General features: G+C 50.1%; 1 protein-coding gene across 1 annotated transcript in view; it reads right to left on the reverse strand.

Annotated features, from left to right (window-relative positions):
* The window catches only part of CAMKV (CaM kinase like vesicle associated), a 133,984-nt gene extending 115,078 nt beyond the window's left edge, over window positions 1-18,906 (reverse strand). Inside the window, exon 1 of the mRNA XM_078614352.1 lies at window positions 18,796-18,906. The gene's annotated coding sequence lies outside the window, so the exon portion shown is untranslated. The remainder of the gene's footprint in view (window positions 1-18,795) is intronic.
* Window positions 18,907-19,477: the final 571 nt, after the last annotated feature.

Genomic DNA, 19,477 nt, shown 5'->3' on the forward strand with positions numbered 1-19,477 from the left:
ATCCTCAGGTACGTGACTTTACCGAAAGAACCAAGAAGATAAAAAAAACATTTGGGTGTTATTTAATTATCAAAACTGCATTCAGAACGACCGCGGTTCAAAATCCAAGCAGTTTCAATCAGCAAGTGTGAATTAAAATCGGGGCGAGTCACCTCCCAGATCATGGCTCCCTCCTACAGGACAAGTGTCAACGTTACGGATTTTATATCCCCCATCTGTACGCTGGGATCCACACAGGGAGAGATCTGCCAATTGGCTTAACTCGGGATACAATCGGTACATCTCAGCTGCAAATTGTACAGATATTCGCAGTTGGTTTTAGTGTGTGTGTTGTGTGGTTAATATAATAACAATTGAAATTTCAAAAAGTCCTAGATTTGAAGCTTTCGTGACTGCAAGGATTCATATTCTTAAGTTTTTTCGGTAAAGTCACGTAGGTAAAAAATTCAAATTAATAAAAGTTAAATAAAAATAAAATAAAAATCACGACGTTTCGGAGGCAACACAAGACGGAAGCTTGTGTTGCCTCCGAAACGTCGTGATTTTTATTTTTATTTTATTAATTTTATTTTTTTACCTACGTGACTTTACCGAGAGAGAGAAAGCCATTTTAAACAGATGCGTTTTTAGTCGAGATTTGTTCGCGGTAGTGTGGTGGTTAGTGAGCACGCTACGAACCCGGCGGCCCGAATTCGATTCCCGCTCATGACAAACACCGGCGACGATTATCTGAACCGGTCCTGGGCCTCCCCTAGGTCGCCTCAGCCTTTAATGAATACCTGGTGAGATGTGCAAACATCGCCACTGGAGAGACAAAAGCGGCTGGGGCGTGGTGCTGGCCACCCACCCCCTCGTGTGCCGTGCCGGCCTTCATAGGTGCTGCTCGCTAACAGCACTTGCCCCTACAGTCTGTTACAGGCTGTGGGGGGGGGGGGGAGGGTGTTGCTTGTGCCTTGTCCTTCTCCTCTGCTGCTCCTCGGGTCGGGAACCCTCCTTACCCTGGCCCAAGACTCTGCCAACTCTCTCTCTCTCTCTTTTCAAGTCGCACCTCAATGCCTACCCCTCCCCTCCCTGCTCCTCTGCCTGTGACCGGCTGCCCATCTCGATCCTCCCATAAAACTCTCCTCGCATCTCCGCCGGATCGTCGGCTGGAACTGCAGCACCGAAGCGATTCGTCGGGCCCGCAACGCAAAGCAACGCAGTGGAACGGCAGGAGAACACCGAGACAGGAGCGGGTGAAAGGATTTCGAACGCGTGTGGCCAGGCGCGACGTGCAATGGAGGAGGGTGATCCCACGTGCCCTTGGCTGCCCCATAGCCTCACGTGGCGTGGCTCCCATCAAGCACCACGTGGCCGTGATGTCGGCCTGGGTGAGAAGCTGCCTAATCCCGCGCCCGGCGTTGTGAACGCGTTCCAGCGGTGCGCGATGCCGCTTAGAGGGCACCACGACGTTGTCGTAGTGGCGTGCCGCAAGTCAGGCGTGGGACCGCCACCTTTGCCACCGCAGACCAAACCTGGACATGTTTCTCAGTCAGCCGAGGTCTTTGATTTTTTGTTTGCACTTAGTCACATTTTCTGTTTGCACTTAGTCACATAGTCACTTTAAGATGTTTTTTGTTCGTGTTTTTGTTTTTTGTTTGTTGCGGTTGCACCCGATTCAAGAGCCGAATGGCTCACAGGGCTATACCTAATAAATGAACTTGAACTTGAAGGTCTATAATGATCAACACTGTGCAAGTCGACTGCGATAAAGTTCAACGCAATGGCAGTCGGTACCAGAGCTCGGTACAATTCCATTCCATTCACCCGAACACAGATGACAATTATCTGAAATTAAGTTCAACGCAATATCGGTACCGGATCTGAATACGAATCTATTTGTGCCACCCAAAACACATGCCGCGTTCCAGACTTGTCCGGGGTTAAAACTTGGATATGTGGCGACCCCTAGTCACATGGCTGTGATTTTCAATTGTTTTTACTCACAAATAAAGCCGCACAGTAATACCGCACGTAGCATAAGCATGCATTTACTCAAAAACAGCTGCAGATTAAATTTTATTTTGGATTGTGGTTTTCCTTGAAGTAAGACGTGGGATACTTCTTTTTTGCACAATCGTCGTGCGAGAGATTATGTGCATCGAGGTACGATGTCTCTGGGTGTCACTGAGCTGGGGTTTGAAAGGTTTTCACGCGGAATTCATTGGATCTATATCGCACTCACCTGCTGGAAGCTCTCCTCTGACTCATGTTTCTCCAGGAATTTGTAGAGATTAAATTAAACCCCGATAGCGTGGAGGATTAGTTCCTGCACTTATTAATAAATAGTGGAAAATGTGTTCTCTAGTGCAACATTACAGTGCTGTATGATGAAACAATGGCTTCAACGGGGGAAACGAAATACAAAATGACACTGAGGATTGACTTTTCCACAATGATCGGCATGACTTTTTACTTTTGACATTTTGACAAAACTAATTTCCGGCTCTGTATTCTGTACTCTGTATTTCCAGTGGTCAAATGTAAGACCACTCCGACCGCACAATGTCCCCTCTCTCCCAGCACAGCGTCGAGATACCCCCAAACCCAAACCGATGATGCTCGCTGAGACCAGACAGGGACATCTCGGTGGGGGGCTATGGGGCCTACATTATCGCACTTCGCTCGGCCTGAACAACAAACACCGCAACAATCCATTGCATTACAATAGTTGGCATCACTGGATTCGGACAAGAAAAATATTAGAAAGCAAAATAGCCACAGTTTAACAGTGTAGGGAATGGTATGTAAAATAAATGTTGAATTTCTTTCGCACCGTACGTGGCCAACCGTGCTAGTCGGAGGTGCGGGGGACGGACAACAAATTAAACAACAACACACAGTTATTTAAAGAAACAACAAACTAAACAACAACAAAACATATTATTGGTTCTTTCGGTAAAGTCATGTAGAAGGGAAATAATAAAATAATAAAAATAAAACATAATAAAATAATTCTCACGACGTTTATGCAAATTCCTTTGTCAAGGCGCTCTTCCCCCTCCAACCCAGCTTAAATATACGCTGCCAAGCGTGGTGGTGTTCATTCAGACGCTGTCTTTCCGACAGACCTGTTCTTCACCTGAGGACGGCTGCTTGCGCTGTGGCCGAAACGTCGTGAGAATTATTTTATTATGTTTTATTTGTATTATTTTATTACTTCCCTTCTACGTGACTTTACCGAAATAACCAAGAAGATGAATCCTCTACACTGGCCAGGCATCTTGGATGCGGTCAGAGTACCCGACACGTTACCCCACCTGGCCTTGCGATCGATTAGCTGTAGTGTCACCCATTCACACTCGCCGCTCGGTGGACTGAGGCGGCGGTGTGTGGGTGGATGTGGGGAGGTGGAATCTACGAAGCTCGCACCGCCGTCTCAGCCGCCGCCGCCGGGATTGTTATCAAACCGATGACGCCTGTTTCCCGTAGCCATAAACAACAAGCTTCCACCCTTGCGAGAGAGTGCATCTCGTCTCATGTAGATTTGTATAGCGGCGCCTCGATCCAAGGAGCTTTACAAAACAATTATTGAATTGTGCAAAACATGAGAGTGGTCGGAATAAGGAGTGGGGTTGTTATTCAAAGTGGTGGTGTCGTCATGGTGACAGGAGAACAGGCGGGGGTGGGTAAGGAGGCTATGGGGTAGTAATAGGGGTTGGGGTAGTGATAGGGGTTGGGGTAGTGATAGGGGTTGGGATAGTGATAGGGGTTGGGGTAGTGATAGGGGTTGGGGTCGTGATAGGGGTTGCGGTAGTGATAGGGGTTGGCCAAAACCACGTCCGACCGCATTTGTCTCCTCGGTGGCGATATTTTACACACTGCACCAGGTACTCATTTGAGAATGAGTCGACCTAGGGGAGGCCCAGGACCAGTTCAGACAATCGTCACTGGTATTGACCGTGAGCGGGAATCGCCGGGTTCATAGCGCAGCGCGATAACCACTACACTACCGCTCCCCACACTCGCACACTAAACTAAACTAAACTGTTTTTTATTTGATTTTACCAGGTAAAACACCTCCGATTAGCACGGTTGGTTACGTACGGTGCAAAAGAAGTTGAGAGTACATACGTACAAGGCCCACTGAGCTGTATAGCTCTTTTTTAGAAGCGACCTGGCCACATAAGTGACTTATCATCACGTGAATATATTTTAGTAGCCAAATACTCTAAACGCACGTCGATTCTAAATGTGGAGGGAAATACCAGAGAACCCGGAGAAAAATCCACGCAACCACGGAGAAAGAGACAGGCAAACTCCAAATATACAGCAGGCGCCCGGGTCGGGATCGAACCCACGATCTCCTGTATACCAGGCGAGGTAGTTAACATCTCGCAATTGTGATGATGATGATGATGAGAGAGACAGCGCAAACTCCAAATATCTATAGCAGGTGTCAGGGTCGGGATCGATCCACGACCACCTGCACAACAGGCAAGGTAGTTAACATCTCGGCGCCCATACCGCACTGTGTCGCCTTGCCCCCAATCCCTTGTGAGTTCACTTCCTGTCCCTCCCCCATCCCTTGTGAGGTCACTTCCTGTCCAACCCCCCATCCCTTGTGAGTTCACTTCCTGTTTCCCCCGCACCCCACCCCATCCCAAAATTGTCGGCCGCACAAATGCCCATCGCATTCTTGGATTCGCAAGAAACAAACACCTCTCTTACGGTGATTTTTAATTTGATTTGCGACACGGATGACCCCGTTTAGCCAGTTGCACGGGTTATTTTACATGGGAGATCGGTGGTGTGAGCACGGCACCAGCAGCAGCAAAACGAAGACAAAACACTTCGACGCTGCAGAGAATGAGTACAGGGGCCAGCTTACGGCAAAAGGTTACAAATGTCTCGGTACGAATGCAATTAGTTCATCTTGCCCCCACATGTAAGCACCACGCGAGTAAGTACAGACATCCACTGGTAGAGTCTTACAGAGGCTGTTGGGGCAAGTGCTGTCAGCGAGCACCTATGAAGGCTGGCACGGCACACGAGGGGTTTGGCTGGTCAGCACCATGCCTGGCTTGCTTTTGTCTCCCAAGTGGCGATGTTTTAACGCACCAGGAACCCATTAAATGGTGAATCAACATCGGGGATTGCCCAGAATCGGTTCAGATATTCGTCACAGATATTGTCGATGAGCGAAATTTTAACTCGGATTTACGGGTTCGTAGCGCAGTGCGCTAACCACCACACGACCACTCCCCGCTAATACGTATTCACATGCGTACACCACACACCATCGGGTGCATTAGAGTGGCCTTGCATGAATGCCAAGCGAGGGCAATTATATAAATAGTTGTGTGTGCGTGTTTTTTTTATATGTACTGGGAATAATTTTTGTTGACATGGATCGAAGCACAAAGCACAGCATGTCAGGTTTTAAACATCGGGGAGCGGAACTCACGCAACATTCCCGCTGTGGCCGGCATCCGATCACCAACAGGAAAACGCGGAACCAAGAAACACCCAACGCCTGCTCGACACGTGGCACTCCCGGAGATGAATTAATTTGTTCACAAGTCTGAAAGACGCAGTGCCACCCGATTATGCACAACCTCTGCCAAGCCACCCTCTTGCCCTCCCCCCCCGCCCCCCGCCCCAGTTTCCAGAACATGCTCCCTGGAAACAAGCTCTTCTTCACTTCGCTGTCCGGATATGAAACTGCCTCCCCTGATGAACACATTGTCGGCGAAATCACCGGTTCTGGTCTTTAGGCCTTAAAATGCCGAGCACACACACACGCACGTACACAGGGGAATCGGCCTTGTAGGCCTACTGAGTCTTTGAACTGCGGTGACCCAATGATTATGCCGATTAGATTTACTCGTGCCTGATATGACTATTGTTCACAATTTCCCCAAATAACAAATAAATGCCACGTGTGCTGGCACCTTACAACGTACACACGAATGTCACCATTTGCCACAAAATACTATCAAAATAACCCACTGTCGTCATCATCATCTTCTATAACAATGCATAAAAGTCTTGCTAAAATAAACACAAAACTCTTTTAGCATCGTAGGCTCCTGCGACAAATACCGTGAGTGGGGTTGTTTTGTTTACCGAAACGGGGTCCCAGTTACATACGAAACGTTCAGCCGACGTTTGGCCAACAGTTCCGACCATATTCCAACATTGGCTCAATGGATGAATGCTTACTGGGGTGGCAGTGCGGCCACCGTGAAACCCTGCCAGACACCTTTCGTCTTCCCCGGTGTTGCAAAACAAATGATCACTCCCACTGCTCTGGGCATTTATTTAAGGCGGAGTTAACATTGCGGGCAATGTCTTGGCAACAATTCTAGATTTGAAGCTTTCGTGACTGCAAGGATTCATACTCTTAGTTTTTTTCGGTAAAGTCACGTAGGTAAAAAAAAAATAATAGTAAAATAATAATAAATGAAAATAACTAAATTAAATCACGACGTTTCGGAAGCAACACAAGCCTCCGTCATCAGGTGTAACTGCTCCAGTAAAATATTATTTTATTATTATTATTTTTTTACCTACGTGACTTTACCGAAAAAACCCTAAGAGTCTTGGCAACAACCAACACAGAGACAAGTAATAAGATAGAGCCGAGGCTCAATGAGACACTGGTCACATTGGACATTTTATGTTCCGCACATATCTCTGCTGTGCGAGAACATTGAGAAATGACGACGATGTATTTTGTACGTTACGCAGGTTTCCGCGTCCTATGTTATAATTGCGCCGCTGTGAGATTCACCGCGTGCGCGTCCGAACGAGTTCACGAGCACAAAGACCTCCCTCCTCCTGGTCAGGATGTCGAGTTTCTCGCTGTTGGCGAGCGCCTATTTAAGATCCTTAATTCTAGATTTGAAGCTTTCGTGACTGCAAGGATTCATATTCTTAGGTTTTTTTCGGTAAAGTCACGTAGGTAAAAACATTACGTTTCGGAGGCAACACAAGCCCCCGTCTTCAGGTGGATAGGTGGAATTCCTCCCCGTAGAGGGCATTAATGCATTAATGTGTTTACCTATTTAAGATCGGCAACACCGCGGCAGCGGCCGCGGCGGGGTGGAACGGCGCAACAGCAGCCAGCCGCCTTTGTCTCCCCGGTGCTCACTGTTTGCATAACCCAGACTCATTTAAAAACAGAGTCCATGAAAGGAAGCACCAAGCCAAGATGAGATAGGAGTGTGCCAATGTGCCCCGTGACCAGGACGAGATGTGAAACCTGGGTCCCCGGATTGTAGCGATACTCAAACAGTTTTATTATTTTACCAGGCGAGGCCCACTGAGCTGTATGGCTCTCTTTCAGGGGTGACCTGGCCGTCACTAATGATAGCCCAACGAAGTGGATTTTCACGTGGACATTCGGAGCAGCCAAATGCCTTTAAACGCAAGTCGATTCTACATGTGGAGGGGGAAAGTGGAGGGACCCAGAGAAAAAGCCACGTGACCACGAGCAGAACATGCAAACTTCAGATGTACAGGAGCGAGGGTCGGGATTGAACCCACAACCTCCTGCATACCAGGCGAGGGAGATAACATCTCACCCACCGCAGGCGCCACTGATACACTCCAAGACAAAGATCACCCGTATAGCCTGAACAGACTGTTGGAGCAAGTGCTGTTAGCGAGCACCTATGAAGGTCTGCACGGCACACGAGGAGGTGGGTAGCAAGCACCACGCCCGGCCGCCTTTGCCTCCCCAGTGGCGATATTTACACACCGCACCAGGTACCCATTCGAGGCTGAGTCGACCTAGGGGAGGCCCAGGATCAGGTCCAATAATCGTCATTGGTGTCGACCGTGAGCGGGAATCGAACTCGGGTCTCGGGGTTTGTAGGGCAGCGCGCTAACGGCTGCACCTCCGCTCCCCTCCCCCCACTCCCCCACACATATACATACCCACGTACGCATATACACACCCACGTACGCATATACACAGCGCAAAAGGCTCCAATGTTTAATAACATTTTACACCACACACCACTTTTAAACGCTGCAATCATGTCACGTATCCTGCCCGGCCTCCCGCGAGTGATGCACAGACTGGGAACGTGTGAAAATGATAAAAATAACAAAAATAAATCCACAAAACCCTACACCGTGTCACGATGTTCTTTTGCATCACTGCAGACAACAACCACTGGGGCAGACGGTGCACACTGTAGCTCAGGCAAGCCCACGCTGCTGCTGCTGCTGCCGCTGCTGCCGCTACTGCTGCAGCTGCACTGCAGGGGCACCTGTAACGTATGCACGTACGTCGAAATTCCTTCGCACCGTACGTAGCCAACCGTGCCGATCCGGAGGTGTAGGGTCCGTTAGCCGGGCAGCGGTGGCGGCGGTGGTGGTGATGGTGGTGGTGATGGTGGTGGTGTTGGTGGTGTTGGTGGTGGCGGTGGCGGCGGTGGTGATGATGGTGGTGGCGGTGGCGGCGGTGGTGGCGGCAGTGGTGGTGGTGGCGATGGTGGTGGTGTTGTTGGTGGTGATGGTGGCAGCGGTGGCGGCGGTGGTGGCGGCGGCGGTGGTGGCGGCGGTGGTGGTGGTGATGGTGATGGTGGTGTTGGTGGTGGCGGTGGTGGTGAATCAACGTCAGTCTCAACACGGCCGTGTTGAGACTGACGTTGATTCAGTCTCAACACGGCTGTGTAGAGGCAACAGCGAGGGTTGGCGGATCACCGCGTAGATGTTGGGCGTTGAGGAGGAGCCATACACACACACACAAGAGATTTTTTGGGGGGGTTAGATCGCGCAAATATATGAATGTGTCGTTAAAACCCGCCACCACCCGACACAGCCAACTAGTAAGGGTTGTCACGTAAACAGAACGTGCCAATTCGTCACTAGTACAGCACAGCAAGTGTGTTGGAGAGCCAAGCCACAACATTTACAATCTGAGTACGACGTTTCGCCAGTAATTACAACTAGCTTCATCAGGCAACAGCCAGTACATGCCCTGACTTTGGCAGGCAAAGGCGGTACAGCAAAATGTGGACTCCAGCGTGTGCCATCTCAATGGAAGGTTTCGCCCCTGGGGTGTGTCTGTGTGTCTGTGTCTGTGTGTCAGCTTAAATAGACGCTCCAAGCCTGGTGGTGTCTCATTCAGACGCTGTCTCCCCGACAGACCTGGTCTTCACCTGAGGACGGCTGCTTGCATTGTGGCCGAAACGTCGTGAGAATTATTTTATTTTGTTATGTTTTATTTTTATTATAATTTTATTACTTCCCTTCTACGTGACTTTACCGAAAGAACCATGAAGAAAAAAAATGTGATTATATCAGGAATCGTAACAATTAAGCATGAGCGTGCAAATTAAACAGATTGTTTGGTGATCCTACCGCATTTGTAGTGGTTGTACAAGCACTGTGGCCTTGGAACGAAACGTATATAGCAGCTGACGTTTCAGGGAATGATCCTAGCACATGAAAGAAGAGGCCAGATAGACGGAGTGGGTCATAAGGGGATGGAGACTGCACTTTTAAACCATGGGGCCTAAGGAGAATGATATTTTTAAAATGTTTCCTAATGAACAGTTTTTAAAAGGGCATATAAATAGTTGCCCTGTTAGTAGCTATTATGTAACAGACAAACCCTGCAAAAAATCCAAATTGTGTGAATAAATAAACTAATTTTGCAATAAAAGTAAAAATGTGACACGTTGCTGGCACATTGCATTGTGGGTAGAAACTGCTGTACGCAGGGTCAGTGAAACCCAGTTGGCGAATGTGTCTCGTCTCCACCCTGAGCAACCGGTTGCGCAACTGCTAGCAACTGCTAGCAACTGGTTGCAAAAGACATTTGCATCTATGCACAAACATAATATATGCAAACCAATTCCACGTACACCAAGCGACCAGGTGTGCGATATTTAATGAATGCATTTAAATTGTATTTTTTTTTTACAAGTTACAAAAAAAATGTGGATGAGATTATTAAACAATCACTGATCGTGTGCGATGGCTCTTTAAACGCTGCCAATGTAGATGCCCGGCGGTAAATGCCAGCCAGAGGCAAGCTCCCTCCTCCTTGCGCTGCTCGGAGAATAAAACAAAAATACGCATTGCGGGGCGCCAATGCCCGGAGCTGGATTTGCTTGAGCCGCCCATTAGGGTAAAAATCAATCGCGCGGCGAACTCGCCCCCCCCCCCCCTTCTCTCTCTCTCGTCTTGGGAACGTCTCTATCAAGTTCCCCTCTCCCCCCCCCGGGAGTCGTCGCCGCCGCCTTTATTTTAATGAACCCACCACGTGCCACAGCAGCAGCGGCGATCGGCTGGGAAAATAACCCCCCCACACCGCCACCAACACAACCACCACCACCAACCCAGCCACCACCACCAACCCAACCACCACCACCAACCCAGCCACCACCACCACCAACCCAGCCACCACCACCACCAACCCAGCCACATCTCTTAACAACCTCCCATCGAATTTCGATTTAAAGCTTTCGTGACTGCAGGGATTCATATTATTGGTTCTTTCGGTAAAGTCACGTAGAAAGGAAACAATTATTTATACATATATTTTATTTCCCTTCTACGTGACTTTACCGAAAGAACCAAGAATATAACCTCCCATCGATTAATACAACATTGCTCAGACCGCCGCCGTGGGGTGCCGTGATAAACACTGGGGGGGGGGGGGGCTTCGTGGTGGGCAAGGGGGGGTCACCATCGTAACGCAACGGCCGCTGGAAACGCACCGTCGTCTTCAGCAGCAGCAGCAGCAGCCGTGAACAATCCACTGCTGCGTGAATGTCTCTTACGATCCTGCTTGGGATGCAGCGGTTTGTCCGGGCACCTGGCGTCGCGAGGCAACTCTTGGCACGCACGCGGTGCCATCCCTCCGCCGTTCGTCGTCATCGTTGTTGATGTTGTTGTTGTTGTTATTTATTGGGTGCAATTGTGAACAATGGCCATATCGGACATGAGTACATCTAATCGGCCTAATCATTGGGTCACCGCAGCTCAAAGGCTGAGTAGTCCTGCAAGGCGTGCGGTGAAGTTAGTGGATGTCGCGTGCCTGTGTGTGTGCGTGCGTGTGTGTCTGCGTGCGTTCGTGTGTGCGTGTGTGTGTGCGTGTGTGCGTGTGTGCGTGCGTGTGTGTGTGTGCGTGCGTGCATGTGTGCGTGCATGTGTGCGTGCGTGTGCGTGCGTGTGTGTGCGTGCGTGCGCGTGTGTGTGTGTGTGCGTGTGTGCGTGTGTGTGTGTGTGCGTACACAATGCGGTAGTGTAGCGGTTAGCGCGCTGCGCTACGATTATCTGAACCGGTCCTGGGCCTCCCCTAGGTCGACTCAGCCTCAAATGAGTACCTGGTGTGATGTGTGAGCATCGCCACTAGGGAGGCAAAGGCGGCCGGGCGTGGTGTTGGCCACCCACCCCCTCGTGTGCCGTGCCGGCCTTTATAGGTGCTCGCTAGCAGCACTTGCCCCCTACGGTGTGGTAAGGCTACACGGGGGATCTTTGTCTGTGTACATAATGCACACAACACAAAAGGGACCAGCCAGACAACATTTTGGGATTTTTTTTCTCTCCCTTTTCCCGGCCACCAAGATTCTGTTTTCATTAGCATTAACTCAGGTCCGCATATAAAGATATATATACTCCCCTGACGGATTCACACCACTGCATTATGGTTTATTTAAGAAACCTCTGTACGAGTCCTTGAGTGGAGGGTGGGGGGGGAGAATATATATGCACGTGTTCGCGCCAGTATAATGTTTGTCAGTGGCTGCACATCATTATCATTGTACTGTTGCTTCCCTCTCTTCAGCAAGCCGCACTAACAATCGCGGTGGAGTATGGACATCTGCGAAAAAAAAGCTTCATAGCTCATCGAAATAAAGATTGTGATTCTCAAAATGAACCCTCCATATGGAGTAAAGAAATGGGCTACCATTGTTTTGCGGAGCGAGCAGCAATTGCGTCACGTGACTGCACCCTGCCATGTGAATGTGGAATTACCACAGCTTAACCATGGCACACCGGCAGTGATGAGGGTTAAGATTAATCATCTTGAATAACCGTACTTGAGTTAACCTAAACCATGTTTTAATTTTTTACCAGTTAAGGCCCACTGAGCTATGTAGCTCTTTTTCAGAAGCGACCTGGCCACAAATGATAGCCCAAATGAAGTGGCTTATCGCGTGTAAATGTACAGCAGTCAAATACTCTAAACGCCTGTTGTCGATTCTAAATTCGGAGGACCAGGAGAAAACTCCACACGGCCAAAGTGAAAGAGACACTGCAAACTACAAATATGCAGCAGACGTCAGGGTCGGGATCGAACTCACGACCTTCTGTACACCAGGCGAGGGAGTTAACATCTCCTAGCCACCGTGATGATGATGAGAGACACCGCAAAACTCCACATATGCAGCAGACGTCAGCGTCGGGATCGAACCCACGACCTCCTGTATACCAGGCGAGGGAGTTAACATCTCCTAGCCACCGTGATGATGATGATGAGAGAGAGAGACACGCAAACTCCAAATATGCAGGAGACGTCAGGGTCGGGATCGAACGACCTTCTGTATACCAGGCGAGGGAGTTAACATCTCCTAGCCATCGTGATGATGATGATGAGAGAGACACGCAAACTCCACATATGCAGCAGACGTCAGCGTCGGGATCGACCCCACGACCTCCTGTATACCAGGCGAGGCAGTTAACACCACAATTGTACGCCGCTTGTGAACAGCGTCAGAGCAAGTTTAAGATCAACTTCGCGGGGTGGCAAAATTCACGCTGGCAAATGCCACAAACACGCAACGATTCTCATCGGCTTACCATCGATGGAAATCACAGCAAAGGGGATTTTTCGCCAACTTTATGTGCAAGTTACAGTTGAGAAGTACTTGCCATCGTACACAGATATTTAAATACACACGCGCGCGCACGTGTGTGCGCTCTCGGGAAGCGATGCACGCGGAGGGAGAAAAAATCAGTTGCAATGGAAATCACGCGGCTAGTAATGCATAACATTTAATCAACATATCTAATTAAAATCAGGATTCGAAGAGGAGACGCAGCGGGCCACGTGAATATTCTCCCTTTGCATTTTTATCCCTTCGCCAATTATCGTTCACTTTTGCAGAGCCTCCCCCCACCCCCACCACAGCCCGTCTCGCCCTAACGAGGCCGCAACTGCTGACACGGCGCTTGTCCGATCCGCGTTGGAAGCTAGAACAGAAGAGAAGCTTCCAGAATGAAAACACATTTCCTTAGAGCTGCTTTCTTCTGTTTTTAGTGCTGCTGTTCATCCCCCGCCCCCCTGCCCCGCACCCCCCGATTGAGCGCGGTTGACTACGTACGGTGCAAAAGAAGTTCGGCATGCGGTACATACACGAGCTTGCCGAGACCGTATTTATGAACATAACATCGGCCACGGATTGTGATTTTGTATTATTATTTTTTGCTCCGCATGTGCAACACGTCACACACAAGCTGGACAAAAGGCACGACGTTGAACTCGATGTTCGATGCAGCTATAAGTATTCTTTGCAAACACATGGCGTGACTGCTGACGTGCCAAAAAAAATAAGCGTATACCTTGCAACGTACGAGGGCAAATATAATTTTTGTTGTCCAGGTCAGCCAGGTGATTAACAATGCAATTTAAACAAATGTGCACACGGGACACTTTCCAGTTTCTTCGTATTAACAAACTGAAAACGTCGCGTTTTTCATCACCACGTGCATAACTAACGTAGGGTACGCATCGCCTCGAATGAAATGTATAATTACTCCGATGCCAACAGCGGCGTAATCGCAACGCGCTCAGCCTTTTAATATCTCGTGCGCCAAGCAGACTGTGAGCCGAGCTCGTGCTTGGATGGGCGGATCATCTTGCGTAAAAACCGGCAAGGAGCAGGCGTACAGAGGCTCCCGTTGAGACGACGTGTGGGCAGCAGAGGGCAGTGCACACAGATCCTCAGTTGTAGTGTACCATGCTCCAAACGTCTATGCCACCCGCCCTCAACCAACCAACCCACGACCCGCACAATACCCGGCGAAGTAACGAGAGGAGCCATTATTTTGTTCGAATTCGGTCAACAACAACAACAAACAAACATCTTCTTGGTTCTTTCGGTAAAGTCACGTAGAATGGAAATAATGAAATAATTAAAATTAAACATAATAAAATAATTCTTTCTAGATTTGAAGCTTTCGTGACTGCAAGGAATCATCTTCTTAGGTTTTTTCGGTAAAGTCACGTAGAAAGTAAAATAAAATAAAAACAAAAATCACGACGTTTCGGAGGCAACACAAGTCTCCGTCATCAGGTGGGACCGTCACAGCCAGATTAGCTGTTTTTATTTTATTTTACTTTCTACGTGACTTTACCGAAAAAACCTAAGAAGATAAAATAATTCTCACGACGTTTCGACCACAACGCAAGCAGCCGTCCTCAGGTGGAGAACAGGTCTGTCGAGTAGACAGACTCTGTGGCCGAAACGTCGTGAGAATTGTATTTTATTATGTTTTATTTTTATTATTTTATTATTTCCATTCTATGTGACTTTACCGAAAGAACCAAGAAGATGAATCCCTGCAGTCACGAAAGCTTTAAATCGAAACAAACAAACAGCGAAGGAAAAACAACTCAACATTTCAAGAGCGGCAATTGAAAGTGGTGAATACGGGACGGCGGCCGGCTCCTTTAATAAACGACGGTCACGGAGGAGTCGTTCGTGAGAGCCACCGCACGCGTCTGGGGAGCCGCAAATGGTCGAGACCCCTCTGGGCCGAGCCTCATAAACACAGCGCCGGTCTCAAAGTGGCCTCCACGACTCGAACCAATGTGGGGGTGGAGGGGGTGGAGTGGGTGGAGTGCGGGGAGCGGTGGTGGAGCGGTGGTGGAGCGGTTAGCGCGCTGCGCTATGAACCCGGTGACCCGGGTTCGATTTCCGCTCGCGGTCAACACCAGTGACGATTATCTGAACCGGTCTTGGGACTCCCGTAGGTCGACTCAGCCTCAAATGAGTACGTGGTACGGTGTGTAAACATCGCCACTGGGGAGACAAAGGTGGTCGGGCGTGGTGCTGGCCACCCACCCCCTCTCGTGTACCGTTCCGGCCTTCATAGGTGCTCGCTAACAGCACTTGTCCCTAAAGTTTGTTAAGGCTACACGGGGGATATTTGTCTTTGATCTTTGGGGGTGGCGGGGAGAGTAAGGGGAAAGCGGCGACCCTCATTTAGCGGTGGATTGCAAAAACAAATGAGCGAGCGAGCTGTGCGTGCGGATCACGTTATATACAGTCAACCCACTGCTTCACGATAGGCTGGGTTTGGTGCGTAACGACACACAAAGTACGCGGCTGAATGTCCTCTTGCTGCTGCATGCAGGACGCAGCCGTGATCGTAGCGAATTCTTGCAGCACCGCCGACGACGAACACCCCCCTGAGCATTCGACATTCACTCCGTTTCAAAGCCCTGCACATGCCGGGACGTGTTGAACATTGCACGCGAGTTGCGGTGATTTTGTAATTCGATATCGAGGTAGCAGAGTGCCGCTCAACCCCCCCCCCCCCCCCACTGGATTGGTGAATCCTGCAAAAGTCTCACGCGATTGAATAGAGGCCCGTGCACTTCCATGAGGATGGGTCTCGCCCGATTGCGTTGACGCAACGCAAGCGGAGAGGGTGTTTTGTGCGAATTCGTGCGTTTGTCGAACGCACGCTCCGAGCGTGCGCGCAAAGGAGCGCGAGTGATGCAGCAGCTCGCCAGCAGCGCACTGCGCTACGCACCCAGCACCGCCCGAGAGAGTCCTGGGTCGCCCCTAGGTCCACTCGGCCTCAAATTAGTTGCCTAGTGCGGTGTGTGTAGTAGAAAAAATGTAAAAAATATTAACATCGGCACCGGGGAGACAAAGGCGGCCGGGCGTGGTGTTGGCCAACACCCCCCCCTCAACCCACCACATGTACCGGACCGACCTTAATAGGTGCTCGCTAATTGCACTTGCCCCGACAGTCTCGTAAAGGCTTCAGGGGGGATCTTTGTCTTTGGGCAATGCGTGAACAGGTCGTAAACCCGATAATCCGCGTGCAATGATGGGTTTTGCGAGTCGTACAATGCACACACACACACGTGGCGATGTTTACACGCGTGTGCGTGTGTGTGTGTAATGCATTGCACATACAAGACAAAGATCTCCCGTATAGCCTGTAACAGACGATAAGGGCAAGTGCTGTTAGCGAGCAGCACCTATGAAGGCCGGCACGACACACGAGGGGGTGGGTGGCCAGCACCACCCCAGACCGCCTTTGTCTCCCCAGTGGCGATATTTACACACCGCACCAGGTACTCATTTGAGGCTGAGTAGACCTAGGGGAGGCTCAGGACCGGTTTAAATAATCGTCACTGGGTGTTGGCCGTGAGCGGGAATCGAACTCTGGTCGCCGGGTTCGTAGCGCATGCATTGCAATGCATTGCATGGGCATGTGTATGTGCAATGCATTGCATTGGGGAGACACACATTGCATTGAGGATACACACACACACGTCCACGCACGTGTGGATGCGTGCATTGAAATTAACCCTGCCCAGATCTCTTAATTGGACTGCATGCATTTTTGAACACATGATAATTAGAAGCTATTGCATGCACGTGTGAAAAAACATGTTAAACCACATGCATGCGCGAATTGAGAGATATACTCTCTGTGTACTATATATATCAATGTACAGTATTGGTCAGAGCAATGTGCGCATGTTGTACGGACTGTGGTGGTTTTCCCTGGTGGGGGGAGCGGTGGCGCAGTGATTAGCGCACTGTGCTACAGACCCGGGCAACCCGCGTTGGATTCCTGTTCACGGCCAACAAAGGGTGACAGCGAATGTTTGAAGCTATCCTGCGCCTTCCCATCGGTCGACTCAGCCTTGAAACATGTGTACCTGGGGCGGTGTGTATAGGACATTAGCACTGGGGAGACAAAGGCGGCCGGGCGTGGTGGTGGCCACCTCGTGTGCCGTGCCCGGCTCTTTGAATGTGCTCGCTAACAGCACTTTTCCCAATATTCTCCTAAAGGCTGCATGAGGCATCTTTGTATTTGGTGTGTACCCTATAGCATGCAGACACGGCGCATATAATGCATTCACAACAGGCATCTCTAGCGGATGAACACAACACACACACACACACCACACATATATACACACACACACACAGAACAAAGACAAAGATCCCCCATACAGCCTTGACAGACCAGGGGCAAGTGCTGTTAGCGAGTAGCATCTCTGAAGGCAGGAACGACACACGAGGGGGTGGGTGGCCAGCACCACGCCCGGCCGCCTTTGTCTTCCCAGTGGCGATGTTTACACACCGCACCAGGTACTCATTTTTGGCTGAGTCGACCTAGGGGAGGCCCAGGACCAGTTCAGATAATCGTCACCGGTGTTGGCCGTGAGCGGGAATCGAACTCGGGTCGCCAGGTCCGTAGCGCAGCGTAGCGCTAACCGCTGCACCACCGCTCCCCAGACACAGAGTCACACAACAAACAGCAAAGAACCCCAGTTTTTCTGGTACACAGACCCTGACAATGTCACATTCTGTGTGACGACAACAACAACAACAACCCCTTACGCAGCAACCGTTGAACCCTCACGCACCCATTGACTTAAGCGGAACAAAACCAAAAATGAAATATTCCTACAGATCATTCAGCGATGCTGCTGCTCCTGCGGTTGCGGCTATCGAACGGAGCAGAAAATCGACAACCCGCTTCTCGGCAACGTCCGTCACAACGCAAACTGCGACCACGCATTGTTTCGTTTTCACGCCTCGCGAGGGGCCATTGCCCGAACCGTCGCCTCTGGCAGTGCTATTGACGAACGTGTAGAGTTTAAAGATATAGCCTTACAATGAGACTCCCCCCCCACAACTAACTCTCAAAAAGGTCACGCGCCTCTCTAATTTGTACTCGTTTTAAGGCTGAGTAGACTTAGGGGAAGCCCGAGTTCCCAGATCGCGACAAAGAGAGCGCAGTGCCGTGACCCCGATACGCCACGTACACAAGACAAAGAACCCCCGTATAGCCTTAACAGACTGGTGGGGCAAGTGCTGTTAGCGAGCGCGATGAGTGGCCACCACCACGCTTACACACGCCGCAACCAGGTACTCATTTAAGGCGGAGTCTACCTAGTGGAGCCCCAGAACCGGTTCAAATATTCGCCACTGTTGGGAACCAAGTTCGGATGCGCTAACCACTGCGCCACCGCTCGAACGTAAGAGCACACAAGCCACAGACACACCTGTGTGTATGTGTGTGTGTGTCTGTGTGTGTGTCTATGTGTGTGTGTATATGTGTATCTGTGTGTGTGTCTGTGTGTATGTGTCTGTGTGTATGTGTGTGTATGTGTGTGTGTGTATCTGTGTGTGTGTCTGTGTGTGTGTCTGTGTGTATGTGTGTGTGTATATGTGTGTCTGTGTGTGTGTCTGTGTGTATGTGTCTCTGTGTATGTGTGTGTATGTGTGTGTGTCTGTGTATGTGTGTGTTTGTGTGTATCTGTGTGTGTGTCTGTGTGTCTGTGTGTGTGTGTGTGTCTGTGTGTATGTGTGTGTGTATGTGTGTGTGTGTGTCTGTGTGTATGTGTGTGTGTGTCTGTGTGTATGTGTGTCTGTGTGTGTGTGTGTGTAACCACAATACAAAGTGTGCAGAGAGGCTGCCCGCTGATACTCGGCTCATTCATTCAGTGTCCACCAGCTGACGCACGCGCAACCGCCGATCAAGCGATTGTATCTGTGAGACCGATGCTGCTGCTCGCTGCTTTCTTACCCGGTAGAGAGGAAGAGGATGGATGCCGCAGTCTCAACAGCTGGCCTGGGATGATGATGATGATGCCGCCGACGAAGATGGTGATGATGATGGAGATCTTGCTCGGGTGTGAAGAAATCACGACGAATCGCACGGCGCGAACTCTCTCCGGGTTCGGTGCGCGATATCACTGCAGCGATGCGCTCACCGGCTGAGTGTGCGCGAGAGAGTGTGAGAGTGTGCACGAGTGAGAGTGAGTGAGAGTGTGATGGGTGAGAGTGTGAGTGTGTGAGTGAGAGTGTGCGCGAGTGAGAGTGAGTGAGAGTGTGATGGGTGAGAGTGTGAGTGTGTGAGTGAGAGTGTGCGCGAGAGAGTGTGAGAGTGTGCACGAGTGAGAGTGAGTGAGAGTGTGATGGGTGAGAGTGTGAGTGTGTGAGTGAGAGTGTGCACGAGTGAGAGTGAGTGAGAGTGTGATGGGTGAGAGTGTGAGTGTGTGAGTGAGAGTGTGCACGAGTGAGAGTGAGTGAGAGTGTGATGGGTGAGAGTGTGAGTGTGTGAGTGAGAGTGTGCGCGAGAGAGTGTGAGAGTGTGCACGAGTGAGAGTGAGTGAGAGTGTGATGGGTGAGAGTGTGAGTGTGTGAGTGAGAGTGTGCACGAGTGAGAGTGAGTGAGAGTGTGATGGGTGAGAGTGTGAGTGTGTGAG

The sequence above is a fragment of the Lampetra planeri genome, chromosome 44 (genome assembly GCF_965212315.1).
Source record: "Lampetra planeri chromosome 44, kcLamPlan1.2.h2, whole genome shotgun sequence".
Classification (NCBI taxonomy): domain Eukaryota; kingdom Metazoa; phylum Chordata; class Hyperoartia; order Petromyzontiformes; family Petromyzontidae; genus Lampetra; species Lampetra planeri.